General features: G+C 42.6%; 1 protein-coding gene across 1 annotated transcript in view; it reads right to left on the bottom strand.

Moving 5' to 3' along the window:
• The window catches only part of LOC111971180 (exocyst complex component 2), a 99,401-nt gene extending 77,504 nt beyond the window's left edge, over window positions 1-21,897 (bottom strand). Inside the window, exon 1 of the mRNA XM_023997970.2 lies at window positions 21,813-21,897. The gene's annotated coding sequence lies outside the window, so the exon portion shown is untranslated. The remainder of the gene's footprint in view (window positions 1-21,812) is intronic.
• Window positions 21,898-22,123: the final 226 nt, after the last annotated feature.

Genomic DNA, 22,123 nt, shown 5'->3' with positions numbered 1-22,123 from the left:
ATAAGACATTTAATACATCTAAAAAAGGTTTCTAAGAGTTTAAGTAGGAAGGCTACAACTTCTACACACACAGGAGGACATGAAGGTGCTGGTAGGAGCTCCGAGTCTGAGACCAGACGAGAGAGAGAAAAAGGGGGAGGGTAGGAGATCCGAGTCCGAGACCAGACAGAGAGAGAGAAAAAGGGGGAGGAAAGGAAGAATGTAAACCTCGGAGAGAAGGATAAATAAACGTGCTCTCCCTCATCGATTCCACATAACCTACTCAATGTGTGTATGAGACTGTATAGCTAGGCCTAGCCTAACACCTAGAGGAGGTACGTGTAATGTGTATGTAATGATGAGGGAGAACATAGACAGTAAAACGCCAATCACCTGTGTAGACGATATGCCAAYGTGGAAGAGAAATTACACAGGCCAGATACAATTCTGAAAGAAATGTGCAACTATTAGCCTAAGCCTATCAAAAGGAGGAAAGCGGGAGGGAGGAAGGATAGAGGAAAACGGGATAGAAAACGGCATAGATGTGTTATGAATGGATGTGAGAATATCTAAAAAGCCAGTATGAGGGTGTTTTACAKTTTTCGCTGACACATGTGGCAATAAATTGCTACCAGGTCCGGTTGAAAAACCTAACTGCTTTGCAAACACTATATCCAAAACACGTTCCCCACAAACAAGGCAGGAATTCACATGGAACCGAGCAGACAAGCAACCAGGGAACCATGGGTGACRCAGCACCATGGGTGACGCAGCAGATTTGTGGCAACATCATCTCAGAGCATACGTGTAGGCTTGTTGAACAAATCTTTCTATACACTTTAYACAAGTTTAATTAAGAGCTTGTTGCGTAAAGAGATGGGGGTCTGTAAACTCAAATAAAGAATAGGAATATTTGTCACATGCTTCGTAAAAAACAGGTGTAGACAAATAGTGTTTTTTTTTTTTTTTTGGGATAAATAGTAACACAAGGAATAAATACACAGTGAATACAAATAACAATAATGAGTAAGAATAACATGGCTGTATACAGGAAGTACCAGTACCAAGTCGATGTGCAGGGGTACTTGGTAATTGAAGTGCCTTCAGAAAGTTAAGTAGTGGATCACATATCTGTGTCCCCATGTGAAAGCTTTTTGGGTACATTTTTTTTTTGCATAAATCTAAGTAGCCAATCATTCTGAGCATTTAATTGATTATTGACCAACGAGGTTGAGGTTAGGGAGTGAACTAAGACAGAGCAATACTCTGAAAAGCAGTGTCCTTCCGAGATGGACTTATACAGTGCCTTCAGAAAGTATTCATACCCCTTGACTTATTCCACATGTTGCTGTTTTAAAGCCCGATTTTTTTTTCTCACCCATCTACACACGTTACCGCATAATGCATTGTTTCCCAAACTCGGTCCTCGGGGCCCCAAGGGGTGCAAATTTAAGTTTTTGCCCTAACACTACATAGCTGATTCAAATGATCAAACCCGGATGATTAGTTGATTATTTGAATCATCTGTGTAGTGATAGGGCAAAACAAAAAAACGTGCACCCCATGTGGTCCAGAGAACCGAGTTTGGGAAACCCTGCCATAACGACTAAGTGAAAACACGTTTTTAGAAATTGTAGCAAATTTATTGAAAATGAAATACAGAAATCTCATTTATTGTACAGTACATAAGTACTCACACCCCTGAGTCAATACACGATAGAATCACCTTTGGCAGCTGCGAGTCTTTCTGGTTAAGTCTCGAAGAGCTTTGCACACCTGGATTGTAAAAAAATTCTTCAAACTCTGTCAACCCACTCAACTACGGCCCCCGTCGATGTAGTCCACAATCATCTCCTTGGTCTTGCTGACATTGAAGGAGATGCTGTTGCCCTGGTCCACACTGCCAGGTCTCTGACCTTGCTATAGGCTGCCTCATCGTAGTCCGTGATCAGTCCTACCACTGTCATGTCGTCAGCAAACTTGATGATGGTGTTGGAGTCATGCGCAGCCACACAGTCATGGGTGAACACGGAGTCCAGGAGGGGACTAAGCACACACCCTTGACTCAAAGGGGATGTAACTCATGTAGCATAACCCCCGCTGTCTTGTGCTTGTCAGAGGAAATCTAGGGGCAGGGGCATCTGACATGGAGAAGATAAGAGGTTAACAGGCCTTAAACAAGCCCCTCATCTGTCATTCATCTAGCCCATATGTTTAGGGTGGGAGTTGGAGTGGAGGGGGAATATAAGGGTGAGTGYGTCTTCTTCTGCATAAAATGTCTACGACTGTTGTGTTACCTCAACAGGAGTGTTTATATCCCTGTCTTGGGAATACATGTGAAGAGACACACACACACAGAGGCTGGACAGAACGACAGCTCTGCTCGGTTGCGTGCGAGGGGCCGAGCTGGCGCTGTGTGGTCTGTGTGTATGTGAGAGAGCATGTGGAGGGATCTGTGCTGCGGAGCAGTCTGGGTAGTGTGTGTGTGTGTGTGTGTGTGTGTGTGTGTATGTATATGTGTGGTCTGGGTGTGTGGTCTCTGGCTCGGGCCTGGGGAGAGCCTGTTGACGGCTGGGATGAGAAAAGAGCTGCTGTGTTTACTTTACTCTGGGGGCCATGCATGGACATGGGAACACAGCCCAAACCCCTCCGTTCTGTAACACACACACCCTTCACTGGAAGTAAGGGGTCTAGTCCGAACCATGAAAAACGTCCCCAGACCATTATTCCTCTTCCACCAAATGGTATATATGGCACTTTGTATTTTGGCAGGAAGTGTTCTCCTGGCATCTGCCAAATCCAGATTTGTCCGTCGGACTGCCAGATGGTGAAGCGCGATTCATCACTCTAGAGTAGAGGTCGATTGATTATGATTTTTCAACGCCGATGCCGATTAAATCGGACGATTTTTAAAATGTATTTGTAATAATGACAATTACAACAATACTGAATGAACACTTATTTTAACTTAATATAATACAAAAATAAAATCAATTTAGCCTGAAATAAATAATGAAAGATTTTCAATTTGGTTTAAATAATGCAAAAACAAAGTGTTGGAGAAGAAAGTAAAAGTGCAATATGTGCCATGTAAGAAAAATAACGTTTAAGTTCCTTGCTCAGAACATGAGAACATATGAAAGCTGGTGGTTCCTTTTAACATGAGTCTTCAATATTCCCAGGTAAGAAGTTTTAGGTTGTAGTTATTATAGGACTATTTCTCTCTATACGATTTGTATTTTTTTTTTTTTATATCTTTGACAATTGGATGTTCTTATAGGCACTTTAGTATTGCCAGTGTAACAGTATAGCTTCCGTCCCTGTCCCGGCTCCTACCTGGGCTCGAACGAGGAACACATCGACAACAGCCACCCTCGAAGCAGCGTTACCATGCAGAGCAGGGGACAACTACTCCAAGTCTCAGAGCAAGTGATGTTTGAAACGCTATTAGCGCACACCCTCTAATAGCTAGCCATTTCACATCGGTTACACCAGCCTAATCTCGGGAGTTGATAGGTTTGAAGTCATAAACAGCAGAGCTGCTGGCAAAACGCACAAAAGTGCTGTTTGAATGAATGCTTACGAGCCTGCTGGTGCCTACCATCGCTCAGTCAGACTGCTCTATCAAATCATAGACTTAATTATAACATAATAACACACAGAAATACGAGCCGTAGGTCATTAATATGGTCGAATCCGGAAACTATCATCTCGAAAACAAAACATTTATTCTTTCAGTGAAATACGGAACCGTTCCGTATTTTATCTAACGGTGGCATCATAAGTCTAAATTATCCTGTTACATTGCAAACCTTCAATGTTATGTCATAATTACGTAAAATTCTGGCAAATTGCTCGCAACGAGCCAGGCGGCCCAAACTGTTGCATATACCCTGACTCTGCGTACAATGAACGCAAGAGAAGTGACACAATTTCCCCTGGTTAATATTGCTGCTAACCTGGATTTCTTTTAGCTAAATATGCAGGTTTAAAAATATATACTTCTGTGTATTGATTTTAAGAAAGGCATTAATGTTTATGGTTAGGTACAGTCGTGCAACGATTGTGCTTTTTTCGCAAATGCGCTTTTGTTAAATCATCCCCCGTTTGGTGAAGTTGGCTGTCTTTGTTAGGAAGAAATAGTCTTCACACAGTTCGCAACGAGCCAGGCGGCCCAAACTGCTGAATATACCCTGACTCTGTTGCAAGAGAAGTGACACAAAGAAATTCATGTTAGCAGGCAATATTAACTAAATATGCAGGTTTAAAAATATTGTGTATTGATTTTAAGAAAGGCATTGTGGAAATCTGTGGAAGTCCAAATTTGAGATTTTTGGTTCCAACCGCCGAGTCTTTGTGAGACGCAGAGTAGGTGAACGGATGATCTCCGCATGTGTGGTTCCCAACGTGAAGCATGGTGGGTGTTGTGATGGTGTGGGGTGCTTTGCTGGTGACACAGTCTGTGATTTATTTAGAATTCAAGGCACACTTAACCAGCATGGCTACCACAGCGTTCTGCAGTGATACGCCATCCCATCTGGTCTGTGCTCAGTGGGACTATCAATTGTTTTTCCAACAGGACAATGACCCAACACACCTCCAGGCTGTGTAAGGGCTATTTGAGTGCTGCATTAGATCACCTGACCTCAACCCAATTGAGTTGGTTTGGGATGAGTTGGACCGCAGAGTGAAGGAAAAGCAGCCAACAAGTGCTCAGCATATGTGGGAACTCCGTCAAGACTGTTGGAAAAGCATTCCAGGTGACGCTGGTTGAGAGAATGCTAAGAGTGTGCAAAGCTGTCATCAAGGCAAAGGGTGGTTACTTTGAAGAATATAAAATATATTTTGATTTGTTTAACACTTTTTTGGTTACTACATGATTCTATATGTGTTATTTCAAAGTGTTGATGTCTTCACTATTATTCTGCAATGTAGACAATGGTAAAAATAAAGAAAAACCCTTGAATGAGTAGGTGTATCTAAACGTCTGACTGGTACTGTAAATGGCACTCTATCGTTCTCTCTGTCAGTTTCTTCTGATCATTCTTGTTGTTAAATCCTGTGTTGTTTATCAAACATCTGCCTACTCATTGGCCACATGACTAGTGCTTAAGCATTCTCTCCCTCCCTTTCTCCCTCGCTTCCTCCCTTCCTGCTTATGTTCTAATTGGGCTAAAATGGCAGGTTTATTTTACTTGGAGAGGGACTTATAAACAAAGTGACTGCCCCTCCTCTATTTGGTAACTCTGTCACCTCAGAGCCTAGGACTGAGCAATAGGACCAGAGCTGACAGGCTCAGGGAGAAAGGAGCTCTCTGGCTAGGCAAAACTGTAGCCTTGCGTTCCAAATGGCACCCTATTCCTAATATATTTTAACCAGAGCCCTATAGTTGTGCACTGGCCTATAGGAAGTTGGGTGCCATTTTAAACACAGCTGTAGAATGGGCTGAATATGAGGAATAGCTTGCTTCATAGGAAGTATACTGTATATTTATACTATAACAGATGAAAATCAAATAAGCCTAGGCCCTAGGACATTTACTACAGCACACTTTAAACAATATATACCCCACACTCACAATGCCAGGACACTGTTCTGTTTCAGAAAGAGGCATATGGAAGCTACCCAGATAGCACATAATGTTCTGAGAACCATATGTTTCTTTATTGGAATTTCAGCATAACATTTCCTACAGGTTTCCTCAATGTTCTATTTAAAGTAATGTTCTCAAATTGTTCTGAGAACGTTAAGAAACAACATTCTTCTGTGGGAATTTCTATTTAAAGTCATGTTTTAGAACATTAAGAAAACTTTCCATAAAAACCACAAGAAACATTTTTTGTAACTTTCGAAGAATGTTTCCATTCCATTCTCAGCGTCAACAAAACTCTATCTTCCTAAGTGTGTTCAGGTGTGTTGGCCGCACCCACTAATTTGCCATACTTGATCTTAATGATTGCTTGATTCCGTTCTCAAAATGTTAATAACGCCTCCCTGGAAAACTTTCAGGAAATCCCAGTAAAACGTTCTCAGAACCTCCCTGCAACCCCCCAAAAATGTAGGCTCCCAGAACAGGCAAATTTTCATTTCCGTTGTCATAACGTTTAAAGAACATTCCGTTTTACCGTTCAGGAAACGTATGGCTTCGTTCCCAGAACCAAAGGGAAACCAAAAACTTATGTTCCCACAACTTCCAAGGCAGTGTGACTGATAATCAGTCTGTCATATTAGCCCCCCTCTGAGAGCCTGTAGGGTGCAGTGTGGGTTTTATGGGTTTGGCTGATTTCCCCCTGCTGTTTAGGCTAAKGCACTGGRTRGGGGGGGGGGGGGGGGGGGGTATTCACACGAAAAGGGAGTGACTGTACTTACTGCTCCCAAATGTAGCCCTGAAGTTGTTTATTTAGGTCATCTATTCCTAAACTTTCGGACTTACAACTTCCAGCATGAGTCCCCCCTCCTGCTACAGAAGGAATGAGTCACTGTGAGAAGGACCTGTGGCGTAGAGGGGGGTTTGAGAGGGTGGAGGAGGGTCAGAGAGGCATCCCCTTGGCTCTCAGGGGGATATCCCTGCTGGAGACAGTACTGGGCTGTTTACAAACAAATCCCCAAAATAAATCCTGATACTCGCTCACGTTACACACATAACTGTCCTGCTCATTCTGAGCCAGATACTGGGTAGTGTAGAGGTCGCCTTTGCTCTGGTCTGAGCTCTATGCTTGTTCTCTTCTTCTCAGCTCCCCATGTGGGAGTGATTGACAGGTGAGAGGGGGTTAGGTTGAGTGTGTGTGTGTTATGTGTTATGGTCTGGGCTAGGGGCACAAAGGGACCCTTTCAGACATATCCGTCTGCCCCCCACACTGCCACCCCATCAGTGCTGCTACCACTAAGCCTCTCCCAGTACCCCACACTAACACTCCAGTCAGCCCCCAACATTAAACAAACACCAGATTCCATCAAAGAGCACCCTCAGTCTGAATACACAGAGCTGGCCAAACATCACGGCCCTGGTATGACTGGCCCTGATCTCTGATCTGACAGACCAGCGATTTTAAGAAACCATTCCTCACTCCAAACTCACACCAGAACTCATACAGACTGCTTTGAACTGACTCTCAGTTGCAGACTGGCAGGGGACAGAGAGAATGCTGCCAATAGTTTAACAGAGAACATCAGTTAGGCTACACTCTGTCGGATTTGTGCATTAAAGGAAAAGTAAATGTGATCAATTAAAGTTCAGAAGACTGAACTAGGCTAATACATTGGAACATTTGTTACTCGTTTCAGGAAACTAGGCGTATGTCGCACGTCACTACTTCACAGGAGAGGCATTTGAATGTTTTTTTGGGCAGAAATGCCATCTGGAACATGTGAACTTTCAGGTGCCTTAATAACAAACTTGTATGCCATCTGTAAATACAAGCTTTAAATTACGAGCCTAGTTAGTTTAGCCACGGAAAAAGAGAGCAACCTTCCCGCTATCCATGATTGGCTGAGATAATGGATGGGCTGGACATGCCGAGAGATGAGTTCGGATTGGTCTGCCATGTAGCACACGTCTGTCTACAACATAAGCTGCTCAGTATCTATAGGCAATCATTTCTAACGCGTTTTTTTTGAAAGACGCTCTCCACTTTCTGGAGTTTTGAAATCAGTGGAATGTCCGGTGGAAGCAGAGCATGACAGCTAAGGAGAAAATGCTGGTGTTTGATTGCAAATATGCGGAGGGAGTCGAAAAGAGACCACACAGACTGTTGCCTAAAACAGCTGTATCTGGGTTACATCTTCAAACTAAGGTCAACCATGGCATCCATGACAGATAGGAAGAAGTGTTCATCTATGTATTCGGGTAAGAGATTCTAGCTAGCTACATTTTCAGAAACTATACATTTCTAATTTTGTCAGAAAGTCATTTTTATTGCAAGTTAAAGCGTGCTGTTAGCTAGCTAGCTAAAGTTACRTGTATGATCTGTGTAGGAATATTATTCGTATCTCAGAGCTATTTGCATGGCTAGTTATAGCCTAATGCTTGCTAGCTAGCTGGCTAGTTAGCTAACATTGAACCTAGTTGGTTAGTTTTAGCTACCAGCAGATTCATATATGGTAGTAACATCATGAGTTGGGATTATGGTTCATTGTTTAGCTAGCTAGCTACATGTCTAAACAAAAGACTCCACTATGCAAGTAACCATTTCACTGTACCATTTACACCTTCTGTATCCTGTGCATGTGACAAATAAACTTTGATTTTAATATAGTGTGTATTTACCAGAGACGGGAATGTGAAGAACATGACCTGCACCAAAGTCATATTAGGATATAACATAAGGCCTACGAGACAGTATCCAAGTTCTAAAAATCTGCGGTAGAGTGCCCTGCTTTCATCACATACAACCATAAGCTATTTTCTGTAATTAGCTCACCATTAACTTGTAAATAATAATATTGTGAATTTATTTTTCTGTAATAATGAATACAAATTAGTTCAAGTTAAGACAGTGTCAGCTTATGACATGGTCATTATTTGAACTGGCTAGTCAGCTAGCTAACTAACAAGCTAGAAACAAACCAAAACATTATTTAGAAAGTAACTTTAGTTGCTTGGTTTGCTGGATTGACATATACTAAATTCATTTTTAAACGGATGGGTGTTTTGGTGTTAAAATACACCCGTTATGCTATTCTAGGGCACAAGGCTGCTGATGTCATGTAGCCTGTCGTTTTTGTGTTTATACTTTTTCATAACGACAAGTTTGATGTCGGATGACAATAGAATGTACATGATGTCACAGCGATAACTGTCTACAGACATGTCGATAGACGTAGTATATATCAGGCTTTAGGTCTTGAAATCTTCGGTTGTTAAGTACAATACCGTACTCACTTTGTTAAACACCTGGCCTCACATGTGAATCCTTAAAGAGATGGGTGGGGCTAAGGCTTAAGAGGTGGTGAAGGATGCTGAATGGGTGTAGACAAAGAAGAGCTCTCCAGTAGGTGTACCAAAACATTCAAGGGCCATTTTTCTAAAGAGCGGTTACAAGTTAATCAACTTTCAATACCGAATTACTTTACCATTGTTCCTCAACTGTAGTGTATGATACACAATTTTCTAGCTCGGAGTATCTACTTTTATCCAATGTAAAAAACACCATTTCAAATGTTGCTAATAAGACCAAATCGAGCCAGTCGGTCACATTTTATTTACACTGAACAAAAATATAAAGTCAACATGTAAAGTGTTGGTCCCATGTTTTTTTAATTTAATTTTTTTTAAACCTTCATTTAACTAAGCCAGACATGCTTTATCTACTCATTTGCTGGATGCAGGGTTCAACARAGTTCAAGTGAAGGTCAAGCAAATCATAGAGAAAGCAGACTGTATTGCAATCATCTCTGATGGGTGGTCGAATGTTCGTGGGCAAGGAATAATTAACTACATCATCTCCAACCCCCATCAGTATTCTACAAGAGCACAGACACAAGGAACAACAGACACACCAGTCTCTACATTGCAGATGAGCTGAAGGCAGTCATCAATGACCTTGGACCATAGAAGGTATTTGCATTGGGGACAGACAATGCTGCGAACATGAAGGCTGCTTGGTCTAGTGGAGGAGTCCTACCCTCATATCACACCCATTGGCTGTGCTGCTCATGCATTGAATCTGCTCCTCAAGGACATCATGGCACTGAAAACAATGGAAACACTCTACAAGAGAGCCAAGGAAATGGTTAGGTATGTGAAGGGTCATCAAGTTATAGCAGCAATCTACCTCACCAAGCAAAGTGAGAAGAATAAGAGCACCACATTGAAGCTGCCCAGCAACACCCGTTGGGGTGGTGTTGTCATCATGTTTGACAGTCTCCTGGAGGGGAAGGAGTCTCTCCAAGAAATGGCCATGTCACAGTCTGCCAATATGGACAGCACCATCAAGATGATCCTCCTGGATGATGCATTTTGGGAGAGTGGTAAGCAGCCTGAAACTCCTGAAACCTATAGCAGTAGCCATTGCACGGACTGAGGGAGACAATGCCATCCTGTCTGATGTTCAGACTCTGCTTGCAGATGTAAGAAAATAAATCCGTACTGCCCTTCCCACTTCACTGTTGCTACAAACAGAGGAAACTGCAGTTCTGAAATACATCAAAAAGCGTGAAGACTTCTGCCTGAAGCCTATACACGCCGCAGCGTACATGTTGGACCCCAAGTATGCTGGCAAGAGCATCCTGTCTGGTGCAGATGTAACGGATGTGAAATGGCTAGCTAGTTAGCGGTGGTGCGCGCTAATAGCGTTTCAATCGGTTACGTCACTCGCTTTGAGACCTTGAAGTAGTGGTTCCCCTTGCTCTGCAAGGGCCGCGGCTTTTGTGGAGCGATGGGAAACGATGCTTCGTGGGTGACTGTTGTTGATGTGTGCAGAGGGTCCCTGGTTCGCGCCCGGGTCGGGGCGAGGGGACGGACGTAAAGTTAAACTGTTACACAGAGATCAACTAGGCCTATGGTGTCATCACTACCGTGTCTCGTCACCTTGGCCTGAATGAGGGCAAGGTTCTTGGCAGTCTGCCGAAGTACACTTTCAAGCAAGGGCTTTGGGACGGAGATCTAAAGTCGTACCAATATATGTCATCAGCCACCTGGTGGAAGGGACTTTGTGGATCTGAGGCTCTTTCCCCTGTTGCCTCCATCATCCTCCAAATCCCACCAACATCAGCCGTCTCAGAGCGTAACTTGTTTGGGAACACACACACACACCAAAGCACGCAACAGGCTGACCAATACAAAAATTGGTGGCCATCCGGGCAAGTTTTTGCCTTTTTGAGCCGTACAACGAGCCATCCTCAACAAGGTTGGAAAGTGACAGTGAAGATGAGGCCTCAGTCTGATGTTCAAGAGGTGGACATTGAGGAGGTCCACGGAGAAGACATGGAAGCCCGAGAGGAAGACAACCAAAGCTTTAGTTTCTAGACTATCATTTTACAGATATATGTTGAAAACGTTTTTGGGAGATGCGATGGATCATTGGGGATCATTTAATATTCCCTTTATTTTGTTGTTCAGTGAAATCATCCCATGTGAAGAGTCAAATCATTTAATTAAAGTTCAATTCGTAACTAAATTGGTTTGATTTCTATAAGTTTTTAATCATTTGCAATTATGTCTACTTATGATAAGGTAAAATGTTTATGTTTCAGTCTATGGTAGATATATATCCAATGCAAAAAAATCTACATTTAAAATGGTATTAATATTAATTTGCATATATTCCCGTTAATTCCCATATATTCCCATGGAAATGTTCCACCACTGAATATTCCCCAAAATGTGCAACCCTAAAAAGGCAGGCATAAGCTACGGATAATGAACACAATTGCATTTTATGTATGGCATTTGAATGCACAGATATATCATGAAGAGATCCTGAAGCCCATTGTCATGCCATCACTTCATGTTTCAGCATGATATTGCATGGCCCCATGTTGCAAGGATCTGTACACAATTCCTGGAAGCTGAAAATGTCCCAGTTCTTCCATGGCCTGCATATTCATTAGATACAGTATGTCACCTATTGAACATGTTTGGGATGCTCTGGATCGACGTGTATGACAGCGTGTTCCAGTTCCCGCCAATATCCAGTACAGCCAATGACGAGGAGTGGGACAACATTCCATAGGCCACAAACAACAGCCTGATCAACTGTATGCGAAGGAGAAGTGTCGCGCTACATGAGTCAAATGGTGGTCACACCAGATACTGACTGGTCTTCTGATCCACGCCCCCACCTGTTTTTAAAGTATCGGTGACCAACATGTAAACAGAAGCAGAGTGGTGGTCAAGCTGAGAGGTTGTGATGGTCAGAGAAGACTGGGTGGAAGGGGAGAGCTTTTAGTTTTGTATGTATTCCCAGATCGAATCCCTGAGCTGACAAGGTAAAATAATTGTTGTTCTGCCCCTGAACAAGGCAGTTAACCCACTGTTCCTAGGCCATCATTGTAAATAAGAATTTGATCTTAACTGACTTGCCTAGTTAAATAAAGATCAAATTAAAAAATTGCAGTGGTATTCATGTTTTTGGCAGACAGACATTCGTTGTCAAATCCGTTGGCCAGTCAGCACTTCTCAGCCAACTCCAATACAGGACAGTAAGAGAGTAACCAATCCCAACACAGTACAGTGAAAAGGTCCAGGAGAGGACCAGAATGGAGCAATAAGGGGTCCGGCATCCGGGTTTAGTTCCCTCTATCCCCTCTGTCTCACTCTCTTCTCCCGTTTGTTGTCCTTTGGCCGGTTCTCTGTTTGTTGGTCTCAAATTGGACTTTTAAGATCTAACTTCTCCTCTCAGAATCCTGGCTAAATAAACCGAATTTGAAATGTGGGCGCATGAATGCAGGCTGATGTTTATAGAGAGCTTAGGATGTGGAGACAGACAGCCATAGAATGAGATTCCACGGGGAGTCAGGGTTTAAACCTTGGTAATGCCGTGTCACAAGTACAGTAACTAATATTTACATACAAAAACATGGCTCATGATGAGCGTGAGAATAAGGACTAGGGACCGATTACCAGGATGTGTACTCAGAGCATGCGTGGACCAAATGGCAAGTGTCTTCAATTACATTTTTTTCCAGACCGAGTCTGTAATACCTACATGTTTCAATCAGACCACCATAGTCCCTGTGCCCAAGAAAGCGAAGGTAACCTGCCTAAATTACTACCGTCGGTAGCCACCATGAAATGCTTTGAAAAGCTGGTCATGGCTCACATAAACACCATCATCCCAGAAACCCTAGACCCACTCCAATTCATGGGTCCTCAGATCCTCAAAAAATATACAGCTGCACCATCGAGAGCATCCTGACTGGTTGCATCACTGCCTGGTATGGCAACTGCTCGGCCTCCGACCGCAAGGCACTACAGAGGGTAGTGCGTACAGCCCAGTACGTCACATGGGCCAAGCTTCCTGCCATCCAGGACCTCTATACCAGGCAGTGTCAGAGGAAGGCCCAAAAAATTGTCAAAGACTCCAGTCACCCAAGTCATAGACTGTTCTCTCTGCTAGAGCAAGCGGTACCATAGTGGCAAGCTGTACCAGAGCACCAAGTCTAGGTGCAAAAGGCTCCTTAACAGCTTCTACCACCAAGCCATAAGACTGTTGAACAACTGATCAAATGTCCACCCGGACTATTTACATTGACACTCACTCCCCTTTGTTTTTACACTGCTGCTACTCGCTGTTTATTATCTATGCATAGTCACTTTACCCCTACCTACATGTACAAATTACCTTGACTAACCTGTACCCCCGCACATTGACTCGGTACCGGTATCCTCTGCAGGACCGAGTTAGGAAAACCCTTCCTTAAAGCAGAAACCACTGATGAGAAAGTGCCACAAAAATATAACCCGCCACTGCATTCCACCAAAACAAACAAGCAGGGGCCGGCCGGGCCACCCAACATTTTCAATTAGAGCCAGAGAGGGGGCAGGAAACAGCCCTGTGTCCCCCGCAGGGAGATGGGTGGAAGTCAGGGGTGAGGCAAGGGGTCTTCAAGGCTCCAACCAGAAAGAGGCTCAGCGACAGCTTAGCACTAATTTCCTGTGATATGCTGTGTGTCAATCACAAAGAATCCCTCAAAATAATACAGTAGGCCTTATTGATATAGGCTTGCACACCCACACGAAAATATTTCCTGTAAAATGTACAGCAATTTACTGGCAGCAATTGGCCAGCAAGTTACTGAAATGTATTTCACGGTACAGCTACTGTAATCCATTTTAGGATAATCCATTTTACAGTACCAAAAWTTTTACTGTAATCTAATTTATAGTACATTACTGGAATTACCCATGCTGCGGCATATTACCCAGTGTTCTTTGCAAGTTTTCATTTTTCACATAGAAATGTTGGTAATTTAGTAGGCGCTCTTGTCCTTAGCAACTTACAGTCAGTGCAATCAACCAAGGTTGATAAAAAATGTTAAAAAACATTAGTCATAGCCAGTGTTTTCCAATAAAGCCGGCTGTCGGCTAATCAGGAGGTTCCTGAATCATTTTAAGTCAGCTACATTTTCTATTTCACTACTTTTCCTTTAAAAAGTTTCAAATTGCTAGTCCGCCAAGCCTTCTCCTGCTAGAATGAATAATATGCATCTTCTAGTGATCTATTGATGGAATAGGCGCCTGTCAGTCAAAGTAAGTGATGACAGTGAGCCAATTACAGCAAAAATCCAAATAAACTCATAGAAACGCATTGGGCTTAATTTTGGATTTAAACCTGTCAACTGCCTTCCCGCCTTTGGGACAACGACTCCCATCGTTAGGACAGAGACATTAGCATTTTGTCATTATATACAGATCCCTCGTCGCTGTCAATTTTTATTATTTTTTTTACACAGAGGGAGAGAGCATGAAGCTTGTGAATTTGCACATCCCATTAAATGTAGGCCTAAGTGGTAACGATGAGTCGAAATCCACAACTTAGCCTAAATATTGTTTTCTGACACATTGATTTATTTCCTTTTGCGTGTTTCACATAGCCAGCCACGCAGAGTCGTGTCGCACAGTAGGCTATTTACTCTGCGTTGGTTGACAATCATGTGATTATTCCATAAGGGCATACACAAAATGCAAGAATAACAGATCCTTTAATAAAACACAGAGAGGGGAAACACTGAGAAGTACCTATATTACTGTTAGTCTTCATTTTCCAGTTGTTGTTTAACATACTGTATTCCTAGGTGTGATAACAGCAGAGGGCTTAAGTTTCATTAAGTGTGTGATACCTTAAGCTGTAGAGAAGAAAGGTTCAAAGCTGCCTGTTCAGTCTCTCTCTCCTTGCCCACTGCTCCATCTGAAACAGCACACCAGTGTGCAGTATTTGAGGACACACACACACACATCAACAACGTCTATGCTCTGACCTTTCACCTCTGAGGGTAACACAGTAGGGGTAATGTTCCTCTACCAATTACATGACCCCCTCAACACTGACCTGACACAAAACATTATAAATTAAGACAGTGCTTGCCTATCTGCAACACTTAGGCCTAGATCAGTTTGATGATATCAAAGATTTAAAAAATCATACAAGAAGCTTACACAAAATGTAGGCTATTGCAAAGTCTCATTTAGATTTAAAAAAAATGTATCCAAGGAGACTGAAGCACTAGGGTAACAAAGAGCTGCATAGTTTCAAGACACTGACCTTCTATCAGCAATATGCTGCTGTAGTGCAATTCCATGGTAACAACATTATGCTTAGACTCAGTTCACTTTAAAATATGTAAGCCAAACAAAAACCATTGATTTAAAAGTTTAACAAACCATAAACTGTATGAACAAGGACAAATTTGAACAATTTCCACAGAAAATGTTACAAAAACAAATTTAGTGGAAGAACTGTACAGATGCAAACAGTCCGGGTTGCCATTTGAGTAATTGTTCAGCAGTCTTATGGCTTGGGGATAAGAAGCTGTTAAGGAGCCTTTTGGACCTAGACTTTGCACTCCAGTACTGCTTGCCGTGCGCTAGCAAAGAGAACAGTCTAAGACTTGGGTGACTGACGTTTTTGACAATTTGTTGGGCCTTCCTCTGACATCGCCTAGTATAAAGGTCCTGGATGGTAGGAAGCTTGGCCCCAGTGATGTACTGGGCCGTACGCACTACCCTCTGTAGCGTCTTAGGTCGGATAACGAGCAGTTGCCATTGCAGGCGCTGATGAAACCGGTCAGGATGCTCTCGATGGTGCAGCTGTAGAACTTTTTGAGGATCTGGGGACCAATGCCAAACCATTTCAGTCTCCCTAGGGGGAAAAGGCGTACAGGAAGGGACTAAGCACGCACCTGAGGGGCCCGCATGTTGAGGATTAGCGTTGGAGACGTGTTGTTGCCTACCCTTACCACCTGGGGCGGCCCGCAAGGAAGTCCAGGATCCAGTTGCAGAGGGAGGTGTTTAGTCCCAGGGTCCTTAGCTTAGTGATGAGCTTCGTGGGCACTATGGTATTGAACGCTAAGCTGTAGTCAATGAACAGCATTCTCACATAGGTGTTCCTTTTGTCCAGGTGGGAAAGGGCAGTGTGGAGTGCGATTGTGATTGCATCATCTGTGCATCTGTTGGGGCGGTATGCGAAGTGGAGTGGGTCTAGGGTTTCCGGGATGATGGTGTTGATGTGAGCCATGACCAGCCTTTCAAAGCACTTCATGGCTACCAACGTGAGTGCTACAGTGCGGTAGTCATTTAGGCAGGTTACCTTCACTTTCTTGGGCACAGAGACTATGGTGGTCTGCTTGAAACGTAGGTATTAGAGACTGAAAATGTCAGTGAAGACACTTGCATTTAGCCCATCTGATAGGCTTGCGTCACTGGACAGCTCACGACTGGGTTTCCCTTTGTAGTCCGTAATAGTTTGCAAGCCCTGCCACATCCGACGTGCATCAGAGCCTGTGTAGTAGGATTCAATCTTAGTCCTGTATTGGCGCTTTGCCTGTTTGATGGTTCGCCTGAGGGCATAGCGGGATTTCTTATCAGCATCCGGATTAGTTTCCTGCTCCTTGAAAGTAGCATCTCTAGGCTTTAGCCTGGTGCGGATGTTGCCTTTTAAGACATGGCTATTGGTTGGGATATGTACGGTCACTGTGGGGATGACGTCGTCGATGCACTTATTGATGAAGCACCTCAATGACATTGGATGAATGACAGAMCATATTCCAGTCTGTGCAAGCAAAATAGTCCGGAGGGGTAGCATCTGTGTCATCTGATCACTAGTTTTTGCTTGTCAGCAGGAATCAGGAAGATAGAATTATGGTCAGATTTGCCAAATGGAGGTTGAGGGAGAGCTTTGTATGCATCTCTGTGTGTGGAGTAAAGGTGGTCTAGAGTTTTTTTCCCCTCTGGTTGCACATGTGACATGCTGGTAGAATTTAGGTCAAACGGATTTAAGTTTGCTTGCAGTAAGGTTCTCGGCCACTAGGAGAGCCGCTTCTGGATGAGCATTTTCTTGTTCGCTTATGGCCTTATACAGCTCGTTGAGTGCAGTCTTAGTGACAGAATCGGTTTGTGGTGGTAAATAGACGGCTATGAAAAATATAACTGAAAACTCTCTTGGTAGATAGTGTGGTCTACAACTTATCTTGAGGTACTCTACCTCAGGCGAGCAATACCTCGAGACTACCTTAATATTAGACATTGCACACCAGCTATTGACAAATAGACACACACCCCCACCCTCATCTTACCGGACGTAGCTGTTCTGTCCTGCCAATGCACGGAAAACCCAGCCAACTGTATATTATCCGTGTCGTTGTTCAGCCACAACTCGGTGAAACATAAGATATTACAGTTTTTTATGTCCCATTGGTAGGATAGTCTCAACAGGAGGTCATCCAGTTTATTCTCCAGCAATTGCACGTTGGCCAATAGAACGGATGGTAGAGGTGGGTTACCCACTCGCCGACAAATTCTCACAAGGCACACTGATCTGCGCCCCCTGTATCTCCTTCTTTTCTTCATGCGAATGACGGGGATTTGGGCCTTGTCCGGGAGCAACATTATATTCTTCAGGTCAAGGCTCATTAATGAAAAAATCTGTCCAGTTCGAGGTGAGTAATCGCTGTTCTGCCATCCAGAATCTCTTTTCGGTCATAAGAGACGGTAGCGTCAACATTATGTACAAAATAAGTTACAAACAATGAGAAAAAAAACACACAAAATAGCACAATTGGTTAGGAACCCATAATACGGCAGTCATCCCCTCCGGCGCCATCCTCTCTTTGATGGGGCGTAATCCTGCAGTAACTGTCCATAATAAAAGACCAATGGCCTTGTGCATTGTGGGCTCAGCCCATCTATGTTCTGATACAGGAAAACATTTTCATAATGATCATTTCACATTCTTCTGTAGTGGTCATACAGGTAGGGGTGGAGGCTTGGGGAACAGACAGAAACACACACACAGTTGGACTGAGAAATGGAGCATTAGCAGTTTACGAAGGATACAGCAGTGACTGAGACCAGCACCCATTGTCAGAGGTGTTGTGCAGCCGGAGCGCGGAGGAGCAGCGCTCCCTCACTTTTTCCAAATATGAGAATACTATTTCTGGAACATGTATTCTGATCAATTCTAAATAAATTTAATTTTATTACCACAAAAATTACATGAAATACAACAGAACGACAAACCAAATAAATATGTATAGATGCCTAGAGGTAGGTAAATTGTGGTTTCTTCCGTCTTCTCTCTGCCGGTAACGAGAATGATGAAGAACTATAGGCTACATCTGTGCAATGCGTAGTGGAATCCAGAACCCATGTGTGACCACTTGGTTAAGGTGACACCGTTCTGCCGAGGACACCCAAACCAGAGTGGCCACCGCAAAGCCCAAGGAGCCTAACCCTCTCTGGAAGTGGCTGTAGCCTTGCTTGGGATATTTAGCCTACATTGGCTATTGGTTGAGACCAGTGGTGAACCGTGACTATTGGAGCTAGGCCCTCAGTTGCGGAGAACGATCTGACGTCATACATATAGAACTCTGAGGCCTGTGTATACAGAGCATGACTTGAGACCTTTCTTTTGCAGACCTATGTAGGAGGTGCAATTCTTTGACGACAGAGTCAAACGGTCCTTAGCCACGCCTCAGCTGCGACTCACAGAAGCAGCACACGTACACAACGGTTGCAAATATCAATAGCAGGAACCACGTTAGAAGGCAATACGGTTTCGTCGTTTCAAAGAAATATTTGCCAAAACAGTCACTCAAATAGTGGCGGAATAAATTCAACCACACAACTAGTCACATTGTTTCAAGACCACGGACAGTATATGCTGTCAGAGAGAAAAAGTTGTGCTGTATTGGATGTTCTATCTCCAGCATGCAACAACAAAAAAATGCACCACAACACAAAATGTCATGTACCCAGTACTTCCAATTGCAACGTTATTACCTTTGTTTTTAACCACACAACCAGTGATCTAAAGTTTAAACAGGCAAAATCWTTGAAAACAGTTGTCCAGGTTGAGCTATTATTGGTTGCTGAAGAGTAGGCAATTCCAACAGTTAAGCTTTTTTGTCAGCTCACAGCCAGTTATCCACGGACAGCGTTCATAATTATTAACTTCAAAATGCCTTTCAAAAATCTTTCCTCGTTGCACCAAATCAGGCAGTGCTGGAGTTGGTCTCCCAGCCTGTAGAAGATTTAACTTTTCATTAAAAGTTAGTCTTGAAAAGGGCAATGCYAACAATTTAGCCACCACATCGTCCTCGATTACCCTCTCTGCAGTTGCCATCGCCATCGTTACATACACTCATTGCTAGGCTCAAGCGTGAGAAAACAAGATAAGGCTCGCCATTGGCTCTGAATTAGTGACGTATACTTAGGCCCACTAGAGGGCCTTTAGGCATCATACATTTATCCCACTTATTAGAAGACAATTTGTGATTGGTTGATTCTACTGTCATTCCAAAATGCTGCTYTAATTGATGTCAATGTCGTTGGCTGGTGCCTTCTATTCAAAGTCTGAGGGCCTAGCCAATGAGCATTGAGCCCAGCTAGATTATTTCTACCAAGAGACTACCAAAGAAAAATTCTGATTGGATATTTTTCTCTCTTGGATATTAATTAAGATTAAAAATAATTAGGACTAAAAATATTAAATCAATGAAAACAAAATTACAATATATAAAAACATATACAGATTTGCATCTACCCTTAGGCGTAGAGCGCCCTGACGGTTCCCCACTGGTTGAGACGCAGGGCCCATTCTAGCTTGGCGTGTCAGGGTGGGCAATTGTAAGAATTCTTTGTGCCAAGTTGGGGGTATTAAAGCATTTAGGTTATAGTGTATTGAGATGCATGAATACACCACAACAAAAGCTTGATTTTATGTACGTTTCAAAACTAATTTCCTGMTATTCTACATAGTAATGATTTATGTTCAATACTTGGTAAATTGATTTAATAGCATGTGTAATCTATGCAAATAGATTATATGAATTAATAGTTCACCACTCTGTTTTCTTTTAATATGTAATAGGGTATATTGTAACCATGTGTTCAAGCTAATCAAATCAACGTTTATGATACAGCGTGTAAGCTACACAATACAATGCCTACTCTAAATAAAAWTGATACTAAGCTACTGTATATGTATTTACATTAGGCTATAACCTACAAATAGCTAGACCACGTAGTCRTAGGCCTATTAGACCTACTGAATATTATTGTTTGGGTTCCTGAACTGGCCAAATGGCAGAACTATCCTTCAGCACCACAAGTTGGTTCAACTTCTTTAAGATCATTGCGCGATCCTGGCACTGTCCTTTCCGCACCATGAAGGGCACGCCAATAGCTTAAAATTACATCTCATCCAGATCCGTTGCCTACRCCTAATAGTCATACTCATCACKTATTATTACAAATAGATTATCACTTCTCACAATGGTGATGTTTAGTAAAGTTATATCAAAGCTGAATCAATGTCTCGCAAGAACACATCATTCATTTGCATTCCTCAAAACATAACCGAATATTAGCATAATAGGACTATAAGTTTACTGTTACACCAAAAACACCTCATTTTTTATGAGATTTTAGGATGGCTAGCTTAARCTGAATATTCCCCAAAAAATGATAATGTGCAAAAACTCAGAGCGCACAACCAGGCAGGATTTATGCTTTGATTAAAACAATATACAATTAAGGCTAATCGGTTGTTAACAGCATCTGCGCTTATTCAAGAAGATCTAAATGCATATTACCATGAAACTGATTGAGATCAATCAAGTGATTGGCATGGAGATGCAGTTTGGACGTTTCACCGGTAAAACGTGAAGAATTATCATTCACAACTGACAGTGATGATGGMCTATTTTGAAATAAGGTAACCGATGCCTAACTTGGTGTTTGAGGGTATTAGAAATATAACATTTTCTTTAGACAACATGGCATAGGCAGACATCGCAATTGGTGGATGCATTTTATGCATATTCTATAATGATAGGCTGGCTATTCAATTGGCTAAATATGTTGGTACAAACTTTGATTACCTTTTTTAAAAAGTATTATTACGATCCCTCACCTACAAAAATAGCACTACACCACTGCCCATTGTGGAGTTGAGTTTAGTCGGCTACCATCAATCAAACAAAAAAAAAGAGGCAAAGGCTATTAGTTTGACAGACCATGGTTTCCATTATATCCTACAGAACTCCTATACATCTGCGTAATCAAATTTACACATATAAACACCGTATATATTTCATGAGACTGGCCTTACACAGGCCTAGCCCTGCGCTACAGTACAGTAGTATCCAATAAACCAAGGGAAGCAGTAAGCAAGACCACATCGTTTTTAAATTTGTAATTATCTTTGGCAAGACCGTCCCAGGTAGGCATGTAGATTCTGTGTGGTCAATGACCCCTTGATGCGATACCTGTGCGCATGTCAAGAAAGGTGAGCAAGCGAGGTTGTTTTTGGGGGACATGTCAGTTGACACAGACAGCGCTAGCAGTAGTTAGCTAGCGCAACTAATAATAAAAAAATGTCTCAAGTGCGTTCGCTGCCAGACCAATATAATTACTTATACACATACTTAGACCATCAGACAAACATACATAGTAACGATATGAACAGTAAATTGGAAGTTGTAAACTGTGTTAGCTGACTAAGTAGCATGCAAGCCAGCGGGCTAGCTTTGATAACGGAAATGTAAACAATCATCGGAGATCTGTGCAAAGTGAGACGAACTAAGACCGTGACTCCAATCCAATGGTAAAATAAARCTTTCATATTTGAGTCACAAAATKTTGTYAAATAAATAGATAACATAGGGTAACTTACAATGCAGCTGTTGAATGAAAAATTCCAGCTAACCTTTTCAGAAATCAACTTTGTTTGCCACTTCCTGCAACGCCCAGTCGGKGATGATGTCATCACGCACTCTATTTTGCATCCCCCTCGGAGCATCAGAGCCATCAGCTCAGGAGCTGGGTTGAGTGAGTACAATTTGGTATGGTGTGGATAGGTACTCAAAACACTGTAGCTAAAATGCATTGTACTGCTGAGCGTACAAAACATTAGAAACACCTGCTCTATCCATGATGTAGACTGACCAGGTGAATGCTATGATCCCTAATTGATGTCACCTGTTA

This window comes from Salvelinus sp. IW2-2015, linkage group LG13, assembly GCF_002910315.2.
Source record: "Salvelinus sp. IW2-2015 linkage group LG13, ASM291031v2, whole genome shotgun sequence".
NCBI classification, from domain to species: domain Eukaryota; kingdom Metazoa; phylum Chordata; class Actinopteri; order Salmoniformes; family Salmonidae; genus Salvelinus; species Salvelinus sp. IW2-2015.
Note: the sequence above shows the minus strand (reverse complement) of the source record. Positions and strands in the feature narration are given on the sequence as shown.